Source organism: Capra hircus, chromosome 14 (assembly GCF_001704415.2).
Source record: "Capra hircus breed San Clemente chromosome 14, ASM170441v1, whole genome shotgun sequence".
Lineage (NCBI taxonomy): Eukaryota > Metazoa > Chordata > Mammalia > Artiodactyla > Bovidae > Capra > Capra hircus.
This window is the reverse complement of record NC_030821.1, coordinates 55427173-55436807: the sequence shown is the minus strand read 5'-3', so window position 1 is coordinate 55436807 and position 9635 is coordinate 55427173.

Below are 9635 nucleotides of genomic sequence, written 5' to 3'. Positions count from 1 at the left end.
AGCCCTGATCTTCTCTGCACCCTGACCAGGTAAACGATGCTCCAGTGATAATTCCTGGTTACCTAGGCTGAAACTAGAACTTCAGAGAGCCCTGGGTATCAAGACCCTAAGGTCTTGATATAAATCCCATTCATCTAAAATCATTGCCTCATTGCATATGTGTGTGTGTGTGTTAGTCGCTCAGTCATGTCCAACTCTTTGTGACCCTGTGGACTGTAGCCCGGCAGGCTCCTCTGTCCACAGGATTCTCCAGGCAAGAATACCTGGAGAGTGGGTTGCCATTCTCTTCTCCAGGGGATCTTCCTGACCCAGGGATTGAACCCTGGTCTCCTGCATTGCAGGCAGATTCTTTACCATCTGAGCTATCAGAGAAGCCCTATTGCCCCCTTGCTTGCTCCTATTTCAGGATTCCTTGTTTCCTTTGAGAAGACTTCTCTTTCACACCAACCCTTTCATCATCTAACGACACTGAGCCTTCCATCCAATCGTATATACTTTTCTGCCATCATGGAAATGAAGGAGACCAGCTCAACCAACCTCCCTAACCATAGAGCCACCCACTTGGAATCTGTAGCACTTGACAGAGGAGAAGGCAATGGCACCCCACTCTAGTACTCTTGCCTGGAAAACCCCATGGATGGAGGAGGCTGGTAGGCTGCAGTCTATGTGGTTGCTAAGAGTCAGACATGACTGAGCAACTTCACTTTCATGCATTGGAGAAGGAAATTGCAACCCACTCCAATGTTCTTGCCTGGAGAATCCCAGGAACGGTAGAGCCTGGTGGGCTGCTGTCTATGGGGTCACACAGAGTCTCACATGACTGAATCGACTTAGCCCTGACAGATGCAGAAACAAAATCTACTTATTGTTCAGATAATTAGGCTTCCCTGGTGGCTCAGCAGTAAGGCATCCACCTGCAATGCAGGAGTGCAGGAGACACGGGTTCAATCCCTGGGTCAGGAAGATCCCCTGGAGAAGGAAATGGCAACCCACTCCAGTATTCTTGCCTGGAGAATCCCATGGACAGAGGAGCTCAGGAGGCTCAGTCCATGGGGTCGCAAAGAGTCAGACACAACTGAAGTGACTTAGCACAGAGCACGCTCAGATAACTGGAGATAGTGCACGTTACCAGACTAAACACGCTTGCAGGAAGGGTGGATTTAAAGTGTTTAAGGGAAAAAATGTTTTAAACACCCTCAAGCACTTTAGACCAACACATTGCACCCAAACGATGGGTGCCAGGTCCACAAAAATCGTCTGGATTCACAAAAGGACGGTTTTGAGGATTTCTGGAGGCAGCTAGTGTTCACTCTACTTTTTATTCATGGCAATAAAACTACCTAAAAATCCTATCATTTGCTCTTTAAGCTAATTTCCTTTGGCCTTCTCCCACCATCATCTAAAAAAGATCATTTTAATTTATGACTTTACCCTCCAATGAAATATAAATCTTTTGGGTACCACAATTGGATGTTGCTTTCTAAATCAGATAAAGAAAATGTTTTTGAAATTCTTTCCACACTCCCTGTAGTTGGGACATAAACACAAGAGAAGAAAGTCCTGAGGCTTAGAAGTCCATAGGTCTTTCTGTTTTCTGGAAGAGTGGGTTTTATTCTCCCAGGTCTCGAGCTTTTTGGTTCCCATCCTGATGCCAGGAAGGTGAGCAGAAGCTGTCTTTGATTGTGTTTGTTAAGGAAGTATCAGCTGCTATAGCAGAAAAATCACCCCATGGTAGCTGCCTTACATGTCACAAGTTTGTGTCCTGGTTTCCGGACAGTCCCAGGCTGACTCTCCCAGCCAAACAGCTCTCCACCTTATCTGTGGCTTCAGCAGGTTCAGCATGCAGCTCTTGATACAGTTCCTGGGGTCCACTCATTCCTGTGGCTGGAAGAGAAGAGGGCATGGAAGGTCACAAGTGATTTGTGATCCAGACCTGGGATTGGTGTGGACCAATTCTGCTCATTATCCACTGACCGTTCAAACTGTGGTGTTGGAGAAGACTCTTGAGAGTTCCTTGGACTGCAAGGAGATCAAACCAGTTAATCCTAAAGGAAATCAACCCTGAATATTCACTGGAAGGACTGTTGCTGGAGCTGAAGCTCCAATACTTGGCCCACCTGATGTGAAGAGCCAACTCATTGGAAAAGACTCTGATGCTGGGAAAGATTGAAGGCAGGGGGAGAAGGGGATGCTAGAGGATGAGACGATTGGATGGCATCACCAACTCAATGCACCTGAGTTTGAGCAAACTCTGGGAGATAGCGAAGGACAGAAAAGGCTGGAGTGCTGCAGTCCATGGGGTCACAAAGAGTTGGACATGACTGACTGAATGAACAACAGTCCTCTGTCCAGAGCAGGATGGATGCTGGACCACAGACAACCACATATCCCTGAGAAGGATGCAGCTTAATTGCATGCCAGCCTGAACTTGTAACAATAGTGTCTGCTTTCTGTGACCACAGTCAAGAAGCTTTTGGCTCTGCCAGTGGCCAGACTCTTACTCCAAAGGATGTAGGAATACTTGCCAGGGCCTCAAGAGAGGGTATTAAATTAATTTCCTTGGTTTGCCACTGGGTTTTGCTTACCTCATTAGCTTCTAGATTAGAATTTGACATCTTAAAATCTCAGTCTATAATAACATAGAAAAAGACAGCAACCAAAAAGGAAGGAGTCTGTAGCAAAAGAAGTCTGCCTTTCCCTGTTTTATATATATATATATATACACACATATATATAAATCATCTGAAAATGAAAGTAGTAAAATAAAATAGTTCGGTGGTATGGGGCAGGCCAGATCAGTCTCTCTTCCTGTCTCTACCTTTGTCTGTGAGACTGGGGTAACATTTATCACTGAGCACCTGGCCCTAGTGGTAAAGAACCTGCCTGCCAAGGAGGAGACTCAAGTTTGGTCCCTGGGTCAGAAAGATTCCCTGGAGAAGAAAATGGCAACCTGCTCCAGTATTCTTGCCTGGAGAATCCCATGGATAGAGGAGCCTGAGGGTGTGCAGTCCGTGGGGCCGTAATGAGTCAGGCACAACTGAGCAACCAAGCGCACACACACACACACACACACACACACACACACACCCTGACTCTCATGTTTCAGGATGTCAAGCCTTGTCCAGATCCCCAGTCCCTTACCCCCATGGCTGAGTCATCTCCTGCCCTTGGGCTGATGTAGGAAACATTCTCCAGCCCACCACATGGTAGCTGGGGAGTTTTGGCAACTTATTTCACCTTATTTGTTCTGTGAAGATGGGGTCAATAATTCCCATCTCACGGTACGTCATAAAGGTGAGGGCAGATAGTGAAGGAGCAATCACCTCCACCAGTGTCACTACCAGCCTCCTTCCTGCTTGTCTCCACGTGAGGAGAGGAGACCTCCAGGGCCTTTGTCCGGATGGTGGAGCTCCTCTCCTCCCCACCCCCCACCGCCCAGGCTTCCCGCTTCCCCCAGACTCAACTGCTGTGAGTTCTTTCCATTCAGGCAGAAATCAGAGGGTCTGAGGGTGAGACGGAATCTGAGCCAGACAAAGAGGCGATTACCCCCACATGACTGCCTACTAAGAATTCTGGCTGGAGAAAGGGCTCTTCTGCAACTCATTTTTTTGCTAATTCTGCCCAAAGAACCCAAGAGGGAAGATCTTTGGTCCACAGACTGCCCTGGTCTCATTGTCCTGGTGTAATTCAATGAAGCCAATTCCGGTGTTTTCTATGCTTTATCTCTTCTCTCCTGTATTTCCCTGATTTATCAGCAGCTGTTAACCCCAGTTAGCACCAGTTCCATTGACCAAGTCCTGCTAACGCTAGCATCTTTTACACACACACACACACACACACCTCCAAGAAAAACCTCACCTTTAAATGGAGGGTAGGTGGTACCCTGTGTTTCTCAGGTGAGGCCTGAGTATGTGATGGAGAAAGATGAAAATTGCTCCCCATTACCCCCACCCTGCTCTTTTAAACTAAGTTTAGGAGAATCAATTATAATCCTTAAATCTTCTCATTCTTACATGGGCTTATTTCTTACTTAGCTCTGGTATCCCACTTTGAGCCAGTCAGAGGAAAAAAAAAAAAAAAAAGCCCTTTGCACTGGCAATACCACACTCTATGCACCCACAAGGATGAGATTCTGGGATCCATCAACAAAAGCCCTGGCTGCTTCCCTAGTAATCCTAAAGATCAACAGAAGAAATTGCTTGAAGTGGGTGGATAAATTCCTTAGAATAATCCTGCCCAAACCCTTCAGAGTTCTTTTACGATGCCTTTATATCTCTCAGCTTTCACCCAGGAAGAATCCAAAGTGTCACCAAAAAGAATGTGCCAGGATGTTGAGAAGGAGCGTGGCAGCTTCCAAAGGACTTGGATTTGAAGACATCTATTTGAAGAGTACTTGGAGAACAAGTCCTGTTGACGCTAACTGGAATGCTGAGGGAAAGTTTTAGCCAGGTTTCAATGGGATGGAGAGATAGTCGCTTTTTTCACCCTGTTGAAAATGTCAAGGGAGGCAAAATCACCCGGTTGGCCAGGTCAGCTTCAACCCTACTAGAAACTTGTCTGGTGGGCTGAATTGGAATGAGGCCTGGGGCCAGCAGGCTGCAGTGAAAGGTGTGGTCTGGCAGGCAGAGCTGAGGCAAGTGGGCCAAGTCCCTGGCAGTGGGCATTGTGGACTGCACGCTATGGGTGGGAAATTTTCATGGCATCATGTAGGGTGGGATGTATTCACTGCAAAGAACAAGACCAGAGATGGAAGCTCGGTTGGTGCTTGAGAAGCACATGAGTTCGAGGCAAGGCCAAGGGCCAGATCCTTCTCCAAGTCTTATTTCTAAGCAGAAATCTTCCTACCATAGTCTCCCTTCCTCTGGTCCAGAATATCCCAGACTTCATAGTAACACAGCAAAAGAAGCTAGCTGGAGCAGATACTTCTGACTGACCACCAAGTTCTGTTATTCTCAGTTGGAAAAAGGGCACATCCTTTTAAAACTGAAATAGAATTGACATACAGTAAAGAGCAAATTCCATGGGCTTCCCTGGTAGTGCAGTGGTTAAGAATCTGCCTGCGATGCAGGAGACGTGGGTTCACTCTCTGACCTGGGAAGATCCCCTGGAGAAAGGAATGGCGACCCACTCCAGTATTCTTGCCTGGGAAATCCCATGGACAGAGGAGCCTGGCAGGCTACAGTCTATAGGGCTGCAAAAGAGTTGGACCCGACTAAGTGACTAACACTTTCCTCTTCATACTCAAGAAATCGATGGTCCAATGGAAGTCTTTTGATTTTGGTTTGTCTCTAGCCAGTCTGGAATTAGAGAGTTGTCAGTAGCGTAGGGACAAGATTTTGCTTTCAAAAGATCTTGTCTTTTGAAAGACAAGATCTTTCTTTCAAAGAAGCTGGACATGTGCAGAGATATGGCGGCAAATCAGTGATTTTCTCTTGATATTTAAAAAAAAAATCACATTAAGGTGAAACTGAACTTTGCCCCCTCTGTCTGCCGTATGAGAAGAAGGTACCCATGTATTGGTACATACAAACCTGTATTTGATCTAAATCTTCCCAGAGTAAGTGAAAATGTGTCATTACCATTTATTTAGGTTCTATTTAGGTTATTACAATGGGCCATAAACTCTCGATGCATAAACACCTGATGTGAAGAGCTGACTCATTGGAAAAGACTGATGCTGGGAAAGATTGAGGGAAGAAGGAGAAGGGGGTGATAGAGGATGAGATGATTGGATGGCACCACTGACTCAGCAGACTTGCATTTGAGCAAACTCTCGGAGACAGTGAAGGATAGGGAAGCCTAGCTTGCTGCAGTCCATGGGGTCACAGAGAGTTGGACATGACTTTGCGACTGAACCACAACAAAACTCTTGATATAATCCAGCCTATTTAACTGACGCTTAAAGATGAGGAAACAGATTCAAAGAAGATAACTAACTTCTCATCACCATGGAGACAGTGCGGGACAGAAGCAAGTTTGAAACCCATCCTGGTACCCAAAGGCCAAGTCCCCTCCTGAAAGCTCTGCTGCTTTGTATTTTGATTGTTCAATGTGTTGTTTCGGGCTTTTGATTTTTACATGAGAAATAACCTCCCAGACCCTGGTTCTGCTCTCACCACCTCCTCACCCCCAGGCTGGAGACTAGCCTCTATTACTCAGAAGAACTTATGAAACTCTGTACTTCTTCATATTCAAGCATCAGCACGTCTGACTTTTGTTTTCAGTCCAGAACCTGCTCTATTTTCACAGAACAAAATTCCAGCTCCATTCTGAAAATGAAATGACAGCTGGTCCCCGGAAAACAAGCCAGATCCTGGGTCCCCCTTTTAGCACAATCCAAAGTCATGGTTTTCTGGCTAGGTGCTTCCAAAGCCTGTCCCCTTGATAAGGGCTTTCAGACAGACCAAAGCAGGGGAAAATGAAAGAGACCTTTTCTTTTTCTTGTTGTTCCAGATCAGATAACGTTGCCTGATTAGTTCCTCCACTGTGAATTCACACCGCATGTACCCACATGCCAGCCCTCTGCTAAAGGCCATCAGCTGTATTGCTTCCTGCACAATCATTCATATTTGCCTCATGCCTTCCCTCCTCCACCTCTGTTTCCTGCTCCTCCCCATGAAGCAGCAAAATGCCTGCAAAGAAAATGTGTCAACAGGTAAAATTTATAGGAGTTTCCTGGCCCACACAGAAACATGAACCACAGGCCTCCCCAAAGGAGATATTTTCTTACCCAAGACACTTATCCTCCTGAATACGCTGTGATTCATTCACATCTGAGTTCTCCAGAGACACCAGGTATCTTTTTGATAGAATCAGAGTGTGGAGCTCCCGTTTGGGAAAAGTGACTTTGATGAGGGCCAGTTGGGATTATTTAGCTGTGGTTACAGAAAAACCCAACCCAACCTGTCTTAGTCAAAAAGGGAATTTATTGACTCAGACACGGAAAAGAGAATGCTAGCTACAGACAAGACTCAATTCAGGGCTCAGACTTCTCAGTGGCACCTGCCTAATTTTAAAAACTTTATTCCTTGCTCTGCCTTCCTTTGTGTTGACTTCAGCCTTGGATTTTGTGGCAGAAAGGTCCCCACTAACCCACTTATTCTCTTATATTTTATGCCAAGGGTTTTATGTGACAGTCTCTTCCCCAGAAGATGCAGTGAGAATGTCATTGCATTTCATCGGCTCTGACTAGGTCGCATATGGTCCATGAAGATCGAAGGACAGGGAAATGAGACATGCTGATTGCTTAGACCTGGATCACAAGATCCACCCTGAGACTGGGTGTGAAGTCCACTTTAATGGGACGGCATGGAAATCAGGTACCGTCACCAGGAAGACTCCAGCAATGTTCACTGCGTCGTGTGTTGCCTTATAACAAACGATGCATGTATATTATATAATGTTTAATGTCCACGGTTGAAGCCAGCTGCGTACCTTGAAAGTAGATAGAACCTGCTCATGTAAAATAAGAATTTATGCCCAAAGCCAGGCTAGTTGGAGAAAAGGTTATTTGCTATTTAACTTTCAGGAGTGAGCCTAGAAAACATGCAAAAGTTCCTCAAAGTCTACAGCAGGACTGGCTTGCATACTTAAAGCACAATGAGCCTCTGCCGGCCTCGTAGTGAAAACTATGGCAGTGAGCCTTTCTTTTTGGTTTCACTGAATTTTTGTTTTCTAAGAAGACTGTGATGTTTTAAAAATCTTTGTAGCCTGGTTAGGCTGGTTTTACAGAACTGAAAGAGTTTACAGCAGAAAGTTGAGAGGTCTTTGGAGGTATTTTGACCATACAGACACCAAAAGATATTCCCTAAAATATTCTTTCTTCCAATCATTCAACTTTCTCATTTGTCTTTCTAAATAAACATCTGGGATTAGGTTATTCATTGTTCTTATCAACTCTTAATGATAAATATTCATCCTTTTAACCACTGAACAGTTGTTATTGGTTATGTACTTCCTTAGATCAAACACTTGGTTGACTATATCAGATCTTCTCTAAGCACTTACATGCATTATTTCATTTATGTTTCATAACTATTCTACGGCATAGAGACTATGATTACCATTCGAATTGTATGGAAGATGGAACAGATATAGAAGAGTTTGCATATCTTGCCCAAGGTCACATAGTTTGAGCCAAAGATTTTAAAACCATACTATATAAACAGATTTTGCCCCTGCCTCCCAGGATATGGCATAGGAAGACATTGTACGTACTAAGTCACTTTAGTCGTGTCTGACTCTTTGTGACGCACTGGACTGTAGCCTGCCAGGCTCCTCTGTCCATGGGATTCTCCAGGCAAGAATACTGGAGTAGGTTGCCATGCCCTCCTCCAAGGGATCTTCCCGATCCAGGGAAGGAACTCATTCTCTTGTGTCTCCTGCATTGGCGGGCAGGTTCGTTGCCGCCAGTGCCACCTGGGAAGCACACGGGAAGACAGACCTATAAATAAACAAGTGCATTTGGGATTGTATTTGCTGTGATAATGATGTGTACAAGGGACAGTGAAGAAGAGAGAGAGAGAAAGCAGTCATTTCCCTGGTCAGGGCTGGAGGATTTGAAACAACTGAGTTTTGGGAAACGTTCTCTAGAGGAGCTGAGGTGGATAAGAAGATGTTTTCCATCTGGAAGGTGATGGGGGCTGAGAACAGCATCGCAGAAATCAGAACCCGAGCAAGCAAAGCACAGATGCATTATGGGAGAAATGCAAGCTACCTGGCCTGGGTGGAGCCTGGGGTTCAAGAAGGACAGACATAGGAGGAGACAAGCAGGACCCAGTCCATGAAGGGCCTGGGTGGGACTTGGTCAGGAGACAATGGGGAACTGTTGAAGGACCTTAAGGAAAAGGTACTGTACTGTACTCAGTCACTTTAGTCATGTCCGACTCTTTGCAACCCATGGACTGTAGCCCACCAGGCTCCTCTGTCCATGGGATTCTCCAGGCAAGAATACTGGAATGGGTAGCCATTCCCTTCTCCAGGGGATCTTCCCCATTCAGAAACTGAACCTGAGTCTCCTGTGTTGCAGGCAGATTTTTTTCCCATCTGAGCCACTAGGGAAACCCATATGGATTATATGCATATGTGTATACCTACGTAATACATTTATGATACCCATATGTCTGCATACCTACAAACATACACACACATATTAGTGCTATGACACATGCACATGTATACTGTCATTGACACACAAAGTGTGTATTCGCTCATTGTATGTATATGTATGTACAAGCCATATATTTTGAGCACACAAAAAAATTCCCAACAATAATCCAAACCATTTTTTAAAAGCTCCCACTTTGGACTCAGTAGCTTCCTCCAGGCCTCATGCTATTTTTTTTTTTTCTGTTAAACAAAGTTTTCACTTTTATTTATTTCCTATTTTTCCCATTCAGTTTGAAACAAGACAAGAGTGACTCACTCAGCACAAAAATGACTGAGTAGCTACCACGCATGTATCCGTGCTCAGTTGTTCAGTTGTGTCTCTTTGCGACCCCGTGGACCGTAGCCCGCCAGCCTCCTCTGTCCATGGGATTTCGCAGGCAAGAATACTGGAGTGATTTGCCATTTCCTTCTCCACCCGGGACACTATATATATGAAAGCAGGCAGAGTTGTATAATACACCACAAGG